Source organism: Convolutriloba macropyga, chromosome 4 (assembly GCF_964194025.1).
Source record: "Convolutriloba macropyga chromosome 4, txConMacr16.3, whole genome shotgun sequence".
In the NCBI taxonomy this organism is placed as follows: domain Eukaryota; kingdom Metazoa; phylum Xenacoelomorpha; order Acoela; family Convolutidae; genus Convolutriloba; species Convolutriloba macropyga.
This window is the reverse complement of record NC_134471.1, coordinates 82463289-82481799: the sequence shown is the minus strand read 5'-3', so window position 1 is coordinate 82481799 and position 18511 is coordinate 82463289.

Genomic DNA, 18511 nt, shown 5'->3' with positions numbered 1-18511 from the left:
TCAGGTTTTGAAAATTTGGCTGAGAAGTTCTGTTTTTCTTTGGAAATTGGCCTTTTTTTGTCTGAGAGGTACAATTTTGTCCCTTTTAGGCCAACTTGGGGTAACCTATATTGGTTTCTGGTGGTTTTTCTGGACGTGAATCGCTCGGTATGTATATGGAAATGGGTGTATGCGAAATCTGAGCCAACAGGTACTTCATCTTCTGGGTTTGCAATTTGTCTGAATGAGGTCAGCTTTTCACTTCAATTTTTGTTCGTTTTTTTTTGCCTAATTTTCTTTACCACTTGACTTTTCACTGCTTTATGTCTCTTCGAACCCTGTGGGGAATCAACTATTTAAAATTATGAACTGGTTGGAGGTTATAGGGCTGGTTTTTCTTGCAAGCGTGGGTCAAAAGATGTGTTTCTCTAGCCAAAACGTTTCTTTCAGAAGGTGTTTGAATGTTTTAAATTGCTTCAAATCTGATAGCAATTCAGGTTTTTCGGGGCTTTCTGATTGTGGCGTCTCTCTACAAAACTATTTAATACTGCTGTGCAGAAGAAACGGGTCAGGTTATGAAAATTTGGCTGAGAAGTTCTGTTTTTCTTTGGAAATTGGCCTGGCCTTTTTTTGTCTAAGAGGTACAATTTTGTCCTTTTTTTGGCCAACCTGGGGTAACATATATTGTTTTCTGGCGGTTTTTCTGGACGTGAATCGCTCGGTATGTATATGGAAACGGGTGTATAGGAAATCTGAGCCAACAGGTACTCCATCTTCTTGGTTTGCAACTTGTCTGAATGAGGTCAGCTTTTCACTTCGATTTTTGTTCGTTTTTTGCCTAATTTCCTGTACCACTTGACTTTTCACTGCTTTATGTCTCTTCGAACCCTGTGGGGAATCAACTATTTAAAGTTTTAAACTGGTTGGAGGTAATGGGGCTGGTTTTTCTTGCAAGCGTGGGTCAAAAGATGTGTTTCTCTCGCCAAAACGTTTCTTTCAGAAGGTCTTTGAATGTTTTAAATTGCTTCAATTCTGATAGCAATTCAGGTTTTTCGGGGCTTTCTGGTTGTGGCGTCTCTCTACGAAACTATTGCATGCTGCAGTGCAGAAAAAAAGGGTCAGGTTTTGAAAATTTGGCTGAGAAGTTCTGTTTTTCTTTGGAAATTTGCCTTTTTTTGTCTGAGAGGTACAATTTTGTCCCTTTTAGGCCAACTTGGGGTAACCTAAATTGGTTTCTGGTAATTTTTCTGGACGTGAATCGCTCGGTATGTATATGGAAATGGGTGTATACGAAATCTGAGCCAACAGGTACTTCATCTTCTTGGTTTGCAATTTGTCTGAATGAGGTCGGCTTTTCACTTCATTTTTTTTTCGTTTTTTTTTGCCTAATTTCCTTTACCACTTGACTTTTCACTGCTTTTTGTCTCATCGAACCCTGTGGGGAATCAACTATGCAAAGTTATGAATTGGTTGGAATAGGGCTGGTTTTTCTTGCGAAGGTGGGTCAAAAGATGTGTTTCTCTCGCCAAAACGTTTCTTTCAGAAGGTCTTTGAGTGTTTTAAATTGCTTCAAATCTGATAGCAACTGAAGTTTTTCGGGGTCTTCTGGTTGTGGCTTCTCTCTACCAGACTATTAAATGCTGCTGTGCAGAAGAAACGGGTCAGGTTTTGAATATTTGGCTGAGAAGTTCTGTTTTTTTGGAAATTGGCCTTTTTTTGTCTGAGAGGTACAATTTTGTCCTTCTTTAGGCCAACCTGGGGTAACATATATTGGTTTCTGGTGGTTTTTCTGGACGTGAACCGCTCGGTATGTATATCGAAACGGAAGTATACGAAATCTGAGCCAAATGGTGTTTCATCTTCTTGGTTTGCAACTTGTCTGAATGAGGTCAGCTTTTCACTTCATTTTTTTTCGTTTTTTTTTTTGCCTAATTTCCTTTAGCACTTGACTTTTCACTGCTTCTTGTCTCATCGAACCCTGTGGGGAATAAACTATGCAAAGTTATGAACTGGTTGGAGGTTATAGGGCTGGTTTTTCTTGCAAGCGTGGGTCAAAAGATGTGTTTCTCTCGCCAAAACGTTTCTTTCAGAAGGTGTTTGAATGTTTTAAATTGCTTCAAATCTGATAGCAATTCAGGTTTTTCGGGGCTTTCTGATTGTGGCGTCTCTCTACAAAACTATTTAATACTGCTGTGCAGAAGAAACGGGTCAGGTTATGAAAATTTGGCTGAGAAGTTCTGTTTTTCTTTGGAAATTGGCCTGGCCTTTTTTTGTCTGAGAGGTACAATTTTGTCCTTTTTTTGGCCAACCTGGGGTAACATATATTGTTTTCTGGTGGTTTTTCTGGACGTGAATCGCTCGGTATGTATATGGAAACGGGTGTATACGAAATCTGAGCCAACAGGTACTCCATCTTCTTGGTTTGCAACTTGTCTGAATGAGGTCAGCTTTTCACTTCATTTTTTTTTCGTTTTTTTTTGCCTAATTTCCTTTACCACTTGACTTTTCACTGCTTTTTGTCTCATCGAACCCTGTGGGGAATCAACTATGCAAAGTTATGAATTGGTTGGAATAGGGCTGGTTTTTCTTGCGAGGGTGGGTCAAAAGATGTGTTTCTCTCGCCAAAACGTTTCTTTCAGAAGGTCTTTGAATGTTTTAAACTGCTTCAAATGTGATAGCAACTGAAGTTTTTCGGGGTCTTCTGGTTGTGGCTTCTCTCTACCAGACTATTAAATGCTGCTGTGCAGAAGAAACGGGTCAGGTTTTGAATATTTGGCTGAGAAGTTCTGTTTTTTTGGAAATTGGCCTTTTTTTGTCTGAGAGGTACAATTTTGTCCTTCTTTAGGCCAACCTGGGGTAACATATATTGGTTTCTGGTGGTTTTTCTGGACGTGAACCGCTCGGTATGTATATCGAAACGGAAGTATACGAAATCTGAGCCAAATGGTGTTTCATCTTCTTGGTTTGCAACTTGTCTGAATGAGGTCAGCTTTTCACTTCATTTTTTTTTCGTTTTTTTTTTTGCCTAATTTCCTTTAGCACTTGACTTTTCACTGCTTCTTGTCTCATCGAACCCTGTGGGGAATAAACTATGCAAAGTTATGAACTGGTTGGAGGTTATAGGGCTGGTTTTTCTTGCAAGCGTGGGTCAAAAGATGTGTTTCTCTCGCCAAAACGTTTCTTTCAGAAGGTGTTTGAATGTTTTAAATTGCTTCAAATCTGATAGCAATTCAGGTTTTTCGGGGCTTTCTGATTGTGGCGTCTCTCTACAAAACTATTTAATACTGCTGTGCAGAAGAAACGGGTCAGGTTATGAAAATTTGGCTGAGAAGTTCTGTTTTTCTTTGGAAATTGGCCTGGCCTTTTTTTGTCTGAGAGGTACAATTTTGTCCTTTTTTTGGCCAACCTGGGGTAACATATATTGTTTTCTGGTGGTTTTTCTGGACGTGAATCGCTCGGTATGTATATGGAAACGGGTGTATACGAAATCTGAGCCAACAGGTACTCCATCTTCTTGGTTTGCAACTTGTCTGAATGAGGTCAGCTTTTCACTTCATTTTTTTTTCGTTTTTTTTTGCCTAATTTCCTTTACCACTTGACTTTTCACTGCTTTTTGTCTCATCGAACCCTGTGGGGAATCAACTATGCAAAGTTATGAATTGGTTGGAATAGGGCTGGTTTTTCTTGCGAGGGTGGGTCAAAAGATGTGTTTCTCTCGCCAAAACGTTTCTTTCAGAAGGTCTTTGAATGTTTTAAACTGCTTCAAATGTGATAGCAACTGAAGTTTTTCGGGGTCTTCTGGTTGTGGCTTCTCTCTACCAGACTATTAAATGCTGCTGTGCAGAAGAAACGGGTCAGGTTTTGAAAATTTGGCTGAGAAGTTCTGTTTTTCTTTGGAAATCGGCCTTTTTTTTGTCTGAGCGGTACAATTTTGTCCTTTTTAGGCCAACTTGGGGTAACCTAAATCGGTTTCTGGTAATTTTTCTGGACGTGAATCGCTCGGTATGTATATGGAAATGGGTGTATACGAAATCTGAGCCAACATGTACTTCATCTTCTTGGTTTGCAATTTGTCTGAATGAAGTCAGCTTTTCACTTCATTTTTTTTTTCGTTTTTTTTTGCCTAATTTCCTTTACCACTTGACTTTTCACTGCTTTTTGTCTCATCGAACCCTGTGGGCAATCAACTATGCAAAGTTATGAATTGGTTGGAATAGGGCTGGTTTTTCTTGCGAGGGTGGGTCAAAAGATGTGTTTCTCTCGCCAAAACGTTTCTTTCAGAAGGTGTTTGAATGTTTTAAATTGCTTCAAATCTGATAGCAATTCAGGTTTTTCGGGGCTTTCTGATTGTGGCGTCTCTCTACAAAACTATTTAATACTGCTGTGCAGAAGAAACGGGTCAGGTTTTGAAAATTTGGCTGAGAAGTTCTGTTTTTTTGGTAATTGGCCTTTTTTTGTCTGAGAGGTACAGTTTTGTCCTTCTTTAGGCCAACCTGGGGTAACATATATTGGTTTCTGGTGGTTTTTCTGGACGTGAATCGCTCGGTATGTATATGGGAACGGGTGTATACGAAATCTGAGCCAACAGGTACTAGAATTAAGTAAAGCTGACTGCGGCTTGGACAAGTACAAAAACTGATTGACATTTTTTTGCCTTTCTCAAACTTCCTCTTGCTTGATTTCCTCTTCTGCCTGAGAGAAGCAAAAGCAAAAGCTGTAATTAGTTTTTCTTGGATTGGACGTTTGGATCCTAATGTGGTTGCAAAGCCGATTGTGGCTTCTAAATAGCTGAACATTATAAAATGAAACTTTTGATTACCAGTACAGTTTGAAAAATACATCTTGTAATTTCGTCAAATAACAGTGCACCCTTTATGAAAAATAATTGTGTGTTCATTGCATTTCATTGTTGAATTAATTGATTCACTTTCGAAGTCTGTTGTAAGAGACGAGCTGATCATTAAACAGGCTAAGATACCTTTCAACTTATTATGCCTTCGAGCTTTTCACATAGGGATCATACATGGCTTCGTTTTTAGCTTACGAGTGTCCTGCAAGGTTTAGTGTTCATCATACCAGGCAGTCAACGATTTCCAAGTAATCGAACAGGGGGTATTGAGAATCTCTGTTGGGATTACCAGGACATAATATATATGATTTCCTGGTAATCGTACATGGATCATAATTGATCCTTGTACGATTACTAGGAAATCATGTATTTTATTTCCTGGCAATCCTAGCAGAGACTATCAATAATCCTTGCACGATTACTAAGAAACCATATTGAGTTTTTCTGATTATCGTGAACTCATATCTGATTTTGTGGCAATCGTACAAGGATCATATTTGGTCCTCGTATGGTTACAATGAAATCATATATGATTTCCTGGTAATCGTACAAGGATCATATATGATTTCCTGGTAATCATACAAGGATCATATATGATTTCCTGGTAATCATACAAGGATCATATATGATTTCCCTGATTTCATACAACTTTCATCAATCATTTATCGTTGTTTTTGAGTGCTCCTGAACAGTTCTTCTGTTTTTTTCTTAAAAGTCACACTAGGATTTTGTATGATTTCCTTGATTTCATGCAAGGATCATATATGATTTCTTAGGTTCCATGCGAGGATCGTACTAGGAAATACGTTATGATTTGTATGACATCATATATGATCCTTGTAGGATTACCGGGAAAAGTCAACCCGGGTTATCATGGTAATATTGAGTGCCAATTAAAAGCGTAACTTTGATCTCGTATTGACCCCAGACATCCACCCAGGACGAAGTGTGCGACTCAAGCTACTTCTCATCAGATCATCCAGACCAAAAGCGGTTCTGATCAGTCAGACTTGAGTTGCACAGGGGGGATGCCAATCCCACTTCGACCGTACCTTGGGGTACCTGCACACAACTATCCAGACCCTAGACCACGCTATGATCAGAGTATCCAGACTCTGGGCGCGACCCAAGTGTGTCTGGTTAGAGCTGGCTTGGGTCGCGCACCTCATCCTATTCACCCTTTACTAACGCTATTGTTGTATTTGAAACATTTGTATCCTCCTCAGGTCCCAAAACAGTTATAACTTGAAGTTATCTATTCATAACTCATTAATTACTGAACCACATCCAAAAGATATTTGCTCATTTTATCTACCGCAAATTGTCATTGCTTGTCATCATAAAGTGGACATCTGAATCGTCCGTTCAAGGAAATGTATTTAGTTTTCAAAGCCATCGGCTGTTATCTTAAGCAGGACCTCTTGGATCTGGTCAGAAGACTATCCTCCATCATACAAAGCCCAGTGCGGAACCAACCCCCCTTAATCTTTTATAGATAGGGAATCACCTCAACTTGGTAGAATAGACGACCGTCTGAGCACTAAGCGTGGCGGTGTAAGAAGACCCAAATAGATTTATGAAAGTGTAAGAAAAGCTGCTGAGATTAAACAGCAGTTGAACTTGTACTTCAGCTCCACCTTAAAAAATGTTGACGCCTCAACGCTCAATAGTGAATTAGAAATTTAATCATTTGGTTTAGATATTTGCGTCAGAGAACTTTTGAATTAAACGGGATTTTTACAGCTTTTCCTGCATAAAAGATGCTTGATCTATTGGACGTATATATAGTTCAAGCTCTCAGCCTCTTCACACCCCCCACCCCCAAATTGATTGATATATCAATTGATAGTGGTTTGGGCTCTCAACCCCCCCCCCCCCCCCCTCTCCCCCAACACCAACAACTACTGATTTTGTCTGGTTTTACAGTTTAACGGAATTTTATCAAATTTTACAGATAATTAAAGCTCTTGGGTAAAATTAGTTTCTGCCAAACCTCACTTTATCGCTTTTCCTCTTTTTTACTCCGAGAAAACGTTGATTTAGAGTAATAACAATAAATTGTTCTCAAGTATGTATAAACAAGCAGCATTGTTTTACGAGATATAAAAATACATACTCGAAAGGTCATCAAAAGGCAAAAAGGCAAGTCGTGGGATACCTTTGGGAAGCAGTTCAAATTTGTTAGCAAATAGGGGCGGGGGTAGGGGGGTGATATTGGTTTGATTTTAAGGTTTAAAAAAAGAGCGAATGAAAGCAAGAATACATGGGGAAAAGGTGGACATTTTGTAAAAGAGTAAAGAAAAAAAAAGACTTATAAAGTTATAGATAATTGCCCAAAAAACTTTGGGCAATTATCTAATTAATTGCCCAAAGTGGATATTTGCCATAAAAAGTAAATAATTGCCATAAAAAGTTCTATGATATCATTTCCTTGTATGTTTTCGAAAAAGAACGGTGGTGTGTTTTAATTCCTGATCTGCAACAACTCTTTATAAAATGAACATATTTTGAGTCGAAATTAAGCATATAATTTAGCAAAAACCTTATTCGTATTCCAATTCTCTTTGGGTTGATACCAGTACAGTGATTGCTAGGCTTTTTCTTTTACTTGTTTTTGTTTTCGCATCTAACTTGACAAGCTCTGAATCCTCAATAAACCTGTTAAAAGCTACAATTTTATGTTCTCGGCTAAACTTTTTGGTTAAAATTTCAAGCTCATGAATATGTAGCTCTATCGCCAGGAAGATTACATATTTTTTCCGTTCTTCCGCCGTTGACTGATAACTTTGTATCCTGAAAATAGTTCGCGCATTTTTTTATTTCAACTTCGATGAGCATCAGGATTGTCTTGTTTGCAGTTCCGTAAATAAATACTCCATATTGTATTACCGGTTGTAGAACAATCCCATAAATTTTGTCAATTTTGCTGCGACGCTAATAATGTGTTTTTTAAAATCCAATTTGTTTTCCAGCAAAACGCCTAGATACTTTACTTCGCTGCTCTTTTTAAGGCTTTCGTTCTTCAGTCTTAGATCATTCATCTTAGTTTTCACACCTAGGTTTAGAATAATCGTTTTTCAACACAGTGTTCACAGCATGTTTAATAAGATTGCCCAGAGCAAACACAGAATTGGATTTTGTACTGTACTGAGAGTTTTCAGAGGCTTTTTTGTTTTTTGACTGTTAATGGTAAACGAAGAATTGGACTTTGGACTGGTCAAAGTGTTTTCATAAAGCCTTTTATTCTATAATTTTTTGTCTGAACAGCATATAATGTGACATGATCACAATATGATCACACTAAAATACAGACTAAAAGATACTATGATTGATCGCTGATTTACAATGTTACTACGATACGGGATGCAGTTTGAACTCTATCAATTACGATACCAAAAAGAACGTGAATTCCAGTGGGGCAAACTTTGTGCAGACTCCTCTGATCTTAAAAAACTTCTTCCCGGGCCGAGGTGTCAACGCTAAAAAACGCAAAATTATGTAAGATTGGCGTTGAATGCGTTGAATTTATGTAAGATCTTACATAAATTCAACGCATTCAACGCCAATCTTACATAATTTTGCGTTGAATTTTGGCGTAGATCTTACATGTTTAGTGTTGAATTTTAGTGTAGATCTTACATATTTAGCGTTGAATTTAGCGTAGATCTTACATAAATTCAACGCATTCAACGCCAATCTTACATATTTTGCGTTGAAATTTGGCGTAGATCTTACATATTTAGCGTTGAATTTTAGCGTAGATCTTACATATTTAGCGTTGAATTTAGCGTAGATCTTACATAAATTCAACGCATTCAACGCCAGTCTTACATAATTTTCCGTTGAATTTTGGCGCAGATCTTACATATTTAGCGTTGAATTGTAGCGTACATCTTACATATCTAGCGTTTAATTTAGCGTAGATCTTACATAAATTCAACGCTTTCAACACCAATCTAGTGTTTTTTTCAAAAAGTCAATTTTTTCACTGTTTTGACCCCTATGCTTCACAGGTGAGAAAAGCGAAGTCAGCAAAAAACCACCTTTTTAGTGCTCTTTTATAGTGCAAAATCCATTTGAGACCATTTTACAATTTCAGAACTTTTCCAAGTTTTTTTTTTCGAAAAATCAATTTCACTGTTTCGACCCCTATGCTGCAAAGGTGAGAAATGTGAAGTCAGAGAAAAATCATTTTTTAGTGCTCTTTTATAGTGCAAAATCCAATTGACAACATTTTACGGTTTTAAATTTTTCAAGTTTTTTTTCAAAAAATTAATTTTTTAACTGTTTCAACCCTATACTGCACAGGTGAGAAAAATCACTTTTTAGTGCTCTTTTTTAGTGCAAAATCCGTTTCAGACCATTTTACGATTTCAAAACATTTTCAAGTTTTTTTTCGAAAATTTAATTTTTTCACTATTTCGAAACCTGTACTCCAAAGGTAACAAGAGTAACAAGAAGTCAGAAAAAATCTTTTTTAGTGCTCTTTTATAGTGCAAGATCCAATTCAGACCATTTGAAGATTTCAAATTTTTCAAGTTTTTTTTTTCGAAAAATTAATTTTTTTACTGTTTCGACCCCTATACTGCACAATTGAGAAAAACGGAGTCAGCAAAAAATAACCATTTGCTCTCTTACGGTGCAAAAACCATTTCAGACCATTTTAGGAATTCAAATTCTTTTCAAAACTTAAAAAAAATTTTAAATTTTTCCCAGTACTTCTCACATGATAAATGCGTTGAATACGTTGAAATTATGTAAGATCTCGGCTAAATTCAACGAAAAATATGTAAAATCTAGGCTAAATTCAACGAAATATATGCAAGTTCTACGCTAAAATCAATGCAAAATATGTAAGATCTACGCTAAATTCAACGCTAAATATATAAGATCAGCGGCAACTAGCGGTGACAAGCCGGAAAATTCACCGCCATTTCTTACATAATTTTGCGCTGAATGCGTTGAATTTTTGTCTTTAAACTCAACGCATTCAACGCAAAATTATGTAAGAAAATTGCGGTGAATTTTCCGACTTGTCAACGCTAGTTGCCGCTGATCTTACATAATTTTGGCCAAATTCCTCGGCCCGGGTTTCATCGAATTACTTAATACCACCCCTCGAGATCAATTTTTATTTACCGAACATGACTAAATCATAATTGATTTCACTTTTCCATCTGAAGCAGCCACAAATATTTTTCATTTTGAGAGAACATCCGACCTTTTAATTCCACGCTGGACTAAAAACAAGCAGAGGGTATGGGGAACGAAACAAGAAGTCTTGCTTGAATGATAGCGTAGTGTGATGCATTGTAACCACAACATTTGTTGGGGGGTACTCAAAAGCTGTTCTAAACTTATTGGAGATCACTTGCTACAAGTTTGATTTTATTTTTTTTTCATCAACTTGTTTATCTCATTTCCTTTCTTTTTGTTTCTAGTTTGTATCTGATCTCTCGTCTCATGAAATACATTACTGTAGATACTTGTACTTGTATTTCTTTTTCATTTTTTTCAGAGTTGCGTTTCATAGTTAGGCATAATTCAATCTTATTTCATACTGAGCTTTTTCGAGTTCAGAATAGATTTTAATTGAGTTGGATCGAAATCACGTGCGTAAACATTTCCCGGGACGAGATGTCACCGCTAAAAATAGCTAAAAGATGTAAGATTTGCGGTGAATTTGCTTGAAAGTGTAAGATTTGCGTTCAATGCGATGAATGTGGTGACGGTGTGTACGGCGGTTTCTTTTTTGTAAGGATTCTGATAAATGCGGTGAAAAAAAATTTTTTCACCGCTGAGAACCGCAAAAATTCAATGCATTCACCGCTAAAAGATTCGGCGCTTTGCGGTGAAAAAAAGATTTTCTCACCGCTATTCACCGCTAATCTTACATTATTTTTTGGCCAAATCTGGACCCGGGTTTAAAGGGCATAGGTTTCGTAAAATTGCCACACTGTAGTGTTCTGCTTGTTATCGATGTGATAATTCTTAAGTACATTTTGCCGCCTAAATGTTGTGAACTTGATTTCTTCGACACGTTTGAATCATAATCATCGAAAACAAGCTAAACAAAGGTGCACGTGGCGAAACAAAAGAAATGATTGAATAAAGAAATTGAAACAAGGATCCTTTTTTGAAACAACAAAACCCAAGGAATTGAAGAAGAAAGACGACGACGGCAACTCCCCCGACCGGGACCAGACGCTTGTCATTTTGGCGCCCAAAAAATCGGAGAATCATTGAGAACCTACAAAGGATTTGCACCTGGCCAATTGTCTAATGTGATCGAAGACGCATTCAGTGATATCATGGTGATTGAGAGTTTACTGAGATCACTACAACTGGGAATGGACTGAGTAACTGGAAACACACTGAGAGCAGCAGACAAAGCCGAGAAAAGCCGAGGATCAAGAAACAAGGGTCTCTTGTCTAAACAGATAAGAAACTCTTACAAACTTTTCAATAAATTTAACAGTGTAGATTTAGTAGATTCTCGGGGCACCGGTAACGTTCCCCACCCAGCACATATCATAGAGTTATCATAAAAGCAGCTAGTCACTGGTAACAGAAAAAAGAAAAAAGGAAAAGAGAAGCTTGGTAGGAAAAAAGAAGCTTCCATCATCATAAACTGGTTGATATATAATTCCGAAAGTTTCAGCGAAGAAATTGTTAATATATTAGCATTTTTAAATTGTTATATCACAAAGTTCGGGTCCGGCGAATTATGTTACAAAGTCTACATCATCCGAGCAGCCAGCACGACCCCAACAGTGCCCGGCACGAGCCAGCACGACCCAGCAGTGCCCGCCACGAGCCAGCACGACCCAGCAGTGCCCGCCACGAGCCAGCACGACCCAGTAGTGCCCGCCACGAGCCAGCACGACCCCAGTAGTGCCCGCTACGAGCCAGCACGACACAGCAGTCAGTGCCCGCCACGAGCCCGCACGACACAGCAGTGCCTGCCACGAACCAGCAAGACCCAGTAGTGCCCGCCACGAGCCAGCACGACCCCAGTGGTGCCCGCCAGGAGCCAGCACAACAGAGCAGTGCCCGCCAAGAACCAGCACAACCCAGCAGTGTCCGCCACGAGCCAGCACGACCCAGCAGTGCCCGCCACGAGCCAGCACGACCCAGCACTGCCCTCCACGAGCCAGCACGACCCAGCAGTGCCCGCCACGAGCCCGCACGACCCAGCGGTGCCCGCCACGAGCCAGCACGACCCAGTAGTGCCCGCCACGAACCAGCACAACCCAGCAGTGCCCGCCACGAGCCAGCACGAGCCAGCATTGCCCGCCACGAGCCAGCACGACCCAGCAGTGCCCTCCACGAGCCAGCACGACCCAGCAGTGCCCGCCACGAGCCAGCACGACCCAGCGGTGCCCGCCAAGAGCCAGCACGACCCAGTAGTGCCCACCACGTGCCAGCACGACCCAGTAGTGCCCACCACGAGCCAGTAGGACCCAGCAGTGCCCGTCACGGGCCAGCGCGATCCAGCAGTGCCCGCCACGAGCCAGCACGATCCAGAAATGCCCGCCACGAGTTAGCACGACCCAGTAGTGCCCACCACGTGCCAGCACGACCCCAGTAGTGCCCGCCACGAGCCAGCACGAACCAGCAGTGACCGCCACGAGCCAGCACGACCCAGCAGTGCCCGCCACTGACCAGTACGACCCCAGTAGTGCCCGCCACGAGCCAGCACGACCCAGCAGTGCCCACCACGAGCCAGCACGACCCAGCAGTGCCCCCCAAGAACCAGCACGACCCCAGTAGTGCCCACCACGTGCCAGCACGACCCAGTAGTGCCCACCACGTGCCAGCACGACCCCAGTAGTGCCCACCACGAGCCAGCACGACCCAGCAGTGCCCACCACGTGCCAGCACGACCCAGTAGTGCCCACCACGTGCCAGCACGACCCCAGCAGTGCCCGCCACGAGCCAGCACGACCCAGCACTGCCCTCCACGAGCCAGCACGACCCAGCAGTGCCCGCCACGAGCCAGCACGACCCAGCGGTGCCCGCCACGAGCCAGCACGACCCAGTAGTGCCCGCCACGAACCAGCACAACCCAGCAGTGCCAGCCACGAGCCAGCACGAGCCAGCATTGCCCGCCACGAGCCAGCACGACCCAGCAGTGCCCTCCACGAGCCAGCACGACCAAGCAGTGCCCGCCACGAGCCAGCACGACCCAGTGGTGCCCGCCACGAGCCAGCACGACCCACTAGTGCCCACCACGTGCCAGCACGACCCAGTAGTGTCCACCACGAGCCAGCACGACCCAGCAGTGCCCGCCACGAGCCAGCACGACCCGTCAGTGCCCGCCACGAGCCAGCACGACCCAGAAGTGCCCGCCACGAGTTAGCACGACCCAGTAGTGCCCACCACGTGCCAGCACGACCCCAGTAGTGCCGCCACGAGCCAGCACGAACCAGCAGTGCCCGCCACGAGCCAGCACGACCCAGCAGTGCCCGCCACTGACCAGCACGACCCCAGTAGTGCCCGCCACGAGCCAGCACGACCCAGCAGTGCCCGCCACGAGCCAGCACGACCCAGCAGTGCCCGCCAAGAACCAGCACGACCCCAGTAGTTCCCACCACGTGCCAGCACGACCCAGTAGTGCCCACCACGTGCCAGCACGACCCCAGTAGTGCCCACCACGAGCCAGCACGACCCAGCAGTGCCCGCCACGAGCCAGCACGACCCAGCAGTGCCCGCCACGAGCCCGCACGACCCAGCAGTGCCCGCCACGAACCAGTAAGACCCAGCTTGAATTATAGCGTAGTGTGATGCATTGTAACCACAACATTTGTTGGGAGGTACTCAAAAGCTGTTCTAAACTTATTGGAGATCACTTGCTACAAGTTTGGTTTTATTTTTTTTTCATCAACTTGTTTATCTCATTTCCTTTCTTTTTGTTTCTAGTTTGTATCTGATCTCTCGTCTCATGAAATACATTACTGTAGATACTTGTACTTGTATTTCTTTTTCATTTTTTTCAGAGTTGCGTTTCATAGTTAGGCATAATTCAATCTTATTTCATACTGAGCTTTCTCGAGTTCAGAATAGATTTTAATTGAGTTGGATCGAAATCACGTGCGTAAACATTTCCCGAGACGAGATGTCACCGCTAAAAATAGCTAAAAGATGTAAGATTTGTGGTGAATTTGCGTGAAAGTGTAAGATTTGCGTTCAATGCGATGAATGTGGTGACGGTGTGTACGGCGGTTTCTTTTTTTTAAGGATTCTGATAAATGCGATGAAAAAAAACTTTTCACCGCTGAGAACCGCAAAAATTCAATGCATTCACCGCTAAAAGATTCGGGGCTTTGCGGTGAAAAAAGGTTTTCTCACCGCTATTCACCGCTAATCTTACATTATTTTTTGGCCAAATCTCGACCCGGGTTTAAAGGGCATAGGTTTCGTAAAATTGCCACACTGTAGTGTTCTGCTTGTTATCGATGTGATAATTCTTAAGTACATTTTTCCGCCTAAATGCTGTAAACTTGATTTCTTCGACACGTTTGAATCATAATCATCGAAAACAAGCTAAACAAAGGTGCACGTGGCGAAACAAAAAAAATGATTGAATAAAGAAATTGAAACAAGGATCCTATTTTGAAACAACAAAACCCAAGGAATTGAAGAAGAAAGACGACGACGGCAACTCCCCCGACCGGGACCAGACGCTTGTCATTTTGGCGCCCAAAAAATCGGAGAATCATTGAGAACCTACAAAGGATTTGCACCTGGCCAATTGTCTAATGTGATCGAAGACGCATTCAGTGATATCATGGTGATTGAGAGTTTACTGAGATCACTACAACTGGGAATGGACTGAGTAACTGGAAACACACTGAGAGCAGCAGACAAAGCCGAGAAAAGCCGAGGATCAAGAAACAAGGGTCTCTTGTCTAAACAGATAAGAAACTCTTACAAACTTTTCAATAAATTTAACAGTGTAGATTTAGTAGATTCTCGGGGCACCGGTAACGTTCCCCACCCAGCACATATCATAGAGTTATCATAAAAGCAGCTAGTCACTGGTAACAGAAAAAAGAAAAAAGGAAAAGAGAAGCTTGGTAGGAAAAAAGAAGCTTCCATCATCATAAACTGGTTGATATATAATTCCGAAAGTTTCAGCGAAGCAATTGTTAATATATTAGCATTTTTAAATTGTTATATTACAAAGTTCGGGTCCGGCGAACTATGTTACAAAGTCTACATCATCCGAGCAGCCAGCACGACCCCAACAGTGCCCGCCACGAGCCAGCACGACCCAGTAGTGCCACCCACGTACCAGCACGACCCCAGTAGTGCCCGCCACGAGCCAGCAAGACACAGCAGTGCCCGCCACGAGACAGCACGACACAGCAGTGCCTGCCACGAACCAGCAAGACCCAGTAGTGCCCGCCACGAGCCAGCACGACCCCAGTGGTGCCCGCCAGGAGCCAGCACAACAGAGCAGTGCCCGCCAAGAACCAGCACAACCCAGCAGTGGCCGCCACTGGCCAGCACGACCCAGCAGTGCCCGCCACGAGCCAGCACGACCCAGCACTGCCCTCTACGAGCCAGCACGACCCAGCAGTGCCCACCACGAGCCAGCACGACCCAGCGGTGCCCTCTACGAGCCAGCACGACCCAGTAGTGCCCGCCACGAGCCAGCACGACCCAGCAGTGCCCGCCACGATCCAGCACGACCCAGCAGTGCCCGCCACGAGCCAGCACGACCAAGCAGTGCCCTCCACGAGCCAGCGCGACACAGCAGTGCCCGCCACGAGCCAGCACGACCCAGCAGTGCCCGCCACGAGCCAGCACGACCCAGCAGTACCACCACGAGCCAGCACGAGCCAACTTTGCCCGCCACGAGCCAGCACGACCCAGCAGTGCCCTCCACGAGCCAGTACGACCCAGCAATGCCCGCCACGAGCCAGCACGACCCAGCGTTGACCGCCACGTGCCAGCACGACCCAGTAGTGCCCACCACGTGCCAGCATGACCCCAGTAGTGCCCACCACGAGCCAGCACGACCCAGCAGTGCCCGCCACGAGCCAGCACGAGCCAGCAGTGCCCGCCACGAGCCAGCACGACCCAGCAGTGCCCGCCACGAACCAGTAAGACCCAGTAGTGCCCACCACGCGCCCGCACGACCCAGCAGTGCCCGCCACGAGCCAGGACGACCCAGTAGTGCCCACCACGAGCCAGCACGACCCAGCAGTGCCCGCCACGAGCCAGCACGACCCAGCAGTGCCCGTCACGAACCAGCAAGACCCAGTAGTGCCCGCCACGAGACAGCACGACCCAGCAGTGCCCGCCACGAGCCAGCACGACCCAGAAGTGCCCACCACGAGTTAGCACGACCCAGTAGTGCCCACCACGTGCCAGCACGACCCCAGTAGTGCCCGCCACGAGCCAGCACGAACCAGCAGTGCCCGCCACGAGCCACCACGACCCAGTAGTGCCCACCACGAGCCAGCACGACCCAGCAGTGCCCGCCACGAGCCAGCACGACCCAGCAGTGCCCGCCACGAACGAGTAAGACCCAGTAGTGCCCACCACGCGCCAGCACGACCCAGCAGTGCCCGCCACGAGCCAGCACGAACCAGTAGTGCCCACCACGAGCCAGCACGACCCAGTTGTGCTCGCCACGAGCCAGCACGACCCAGAAGTGCCCGCCACGAGTTAGTACGACCCAGTAGTGCCCACCACGTACCAGCACGACCCCAGTAGTGCCCGCCACGATCCAGCACGAACCAGCAGTGCCCGCCACGAGCCAGCACGACCCAGCAGTGCCCGCCACTGACCAGCACGACCCCAGTAGAGCCCGCCACGAGACAGCACGACCCAGCAGTGCCCGCCACGAGCCAGCACGACCCAGCAGTGCCCACCACGAACCAGCACGACCCCGGTAGTGCCCGCCACGAGCCAGCACGACCCAGCAGTGCCCGCCACGATCCAGCACGACACAGCAGTGCCCGCCACGAGCCAGCACGACTCAGTAGCGCCCACCACGAGCCAGCACGACCCAGCAGTGCCCGCCACGATCCAGCACGACCACAGTAGTGGCCGCCACGAGCCAGCACGACCCAGCACTGCCCACCACGAGCCAGCTCGAACCAGCAGTGCCCGCCACGAGCCAGCACGACCCAGCAGTGCCCGCCACGAGCCACCACGACCCAGCAGTGCCCACCACGAGCCAGCTCGAACCAGCAGTGCCCGCCACGAGCCAGCACGACCCAGCAGTGCCCGCCACGAGCCAGCACGACCCAGCAGTGCCCTACAAGAGCCAGCACGATCAAGTAGTGCCAAACCCGTCCTAGCAGTGCCCGCCACGAGGTAGCTGCCCCCAAGGTCACTCAGAGTGCCCTCCAAGGTCACGCAAAGAGCCCCCAAGGTCACCAAAGTGCCCCCAAAGGTCAACCAAGTTGAGCATACCTGATTCCAAGGTCACACAAAGTGGCTCCAAAGGTCACTTAAGTATCTCCCAAGGTCACCCAGAGTGCCCCCAGAGTCAACAAAGTGCCCAACAAGGTCACACAAAGAGCCCACCAAGGTCACACAAAGAGCCCCCCAAGGTCACCAAAGTGCCCCCAAGGTCACCCAAGTTGACCACGCCTAACTCGAAGGTCACACAAAGGGCCCCGCCAAGGTCACACAAAGAGCCCCAAAGGTCAGTAAAGTGCCCCCCAAGGTCACCCAGAGTGCGCCCCAAAGTCAACAAAGTGCCCCCAAAGGTCACCCAAGTTGAGCATAGCTGATTCCAGGTCACACAAAAGGGCTCCAAAGGTCACTTAACTACCCCCCAAGGTCACCCAGAGTGCCCCCCAAAGTCAACAAAGTGCCCACCAAGGTCACACAAAGAGCCCCCCCCCCCAAGGTCATCAAAGTGCTCCCAAGGTCACCCAAGTTGACCACGCCTGACTCCAAGTTCTCACAAAGGGCCCCCCAAGGTCACTAAAGTGCCCCCAAGGTCACCAAAGTGCCTCTCGAGGTCACCCAGGTTGACCACACCTGGCGCCAAGGTCGCACGAAGTGCTCCCCAAGGTCACCAAAGTGCCCCCCAAGGTCACCCAAATTTACCACACCTGACTCCAAGGTCACACCAAGTGCCCCTAAAGTCCCCAAAGTGCCCCTCAAGCTCAGCCAAGTTGACCAAACCTGGCCCCCAAGGTCACACAAAGTGCCCCCCAAGGTCACGCAGAGTTCCCCCCAAAGTCACCAAAGTGCCCCTCAAAGGTCAATCAAATTAGTCAAATTAGCCCCCCAATAGTCACTCCATCAACCCCAAAGGCCACCAAATTTGGACCACCTAACCGTATTTTGTGACACCAAAAGCCATTAGAGTGGATTTTGAAAGCTCCTTCAAACTGGACCAATTTACACAAATGGCTGCTCATTACAAGTGTGAGAAAATGAGGACAAGTTTGTCAAGAAAAATAAAAGCGAGTAACGGCAAGCAAAACATCAGTAGCACCGTCAAGCTTTTTAAACAACGATTAAAGACAACGCAGCTACTATTTCGAGAGATCAAAAAACAAATTTCAGATGATCTGGAACCTGAAATAATCTTACAAACATATAAAGAGTTCAAAAAGCTGATAGAACAAGCTGAAGTACTCGTTGACGTCATGACTCAATCTGAAAGCACTCAAGTGGTAGAACCTCTCGAAGAAGCGGAAGAACTCA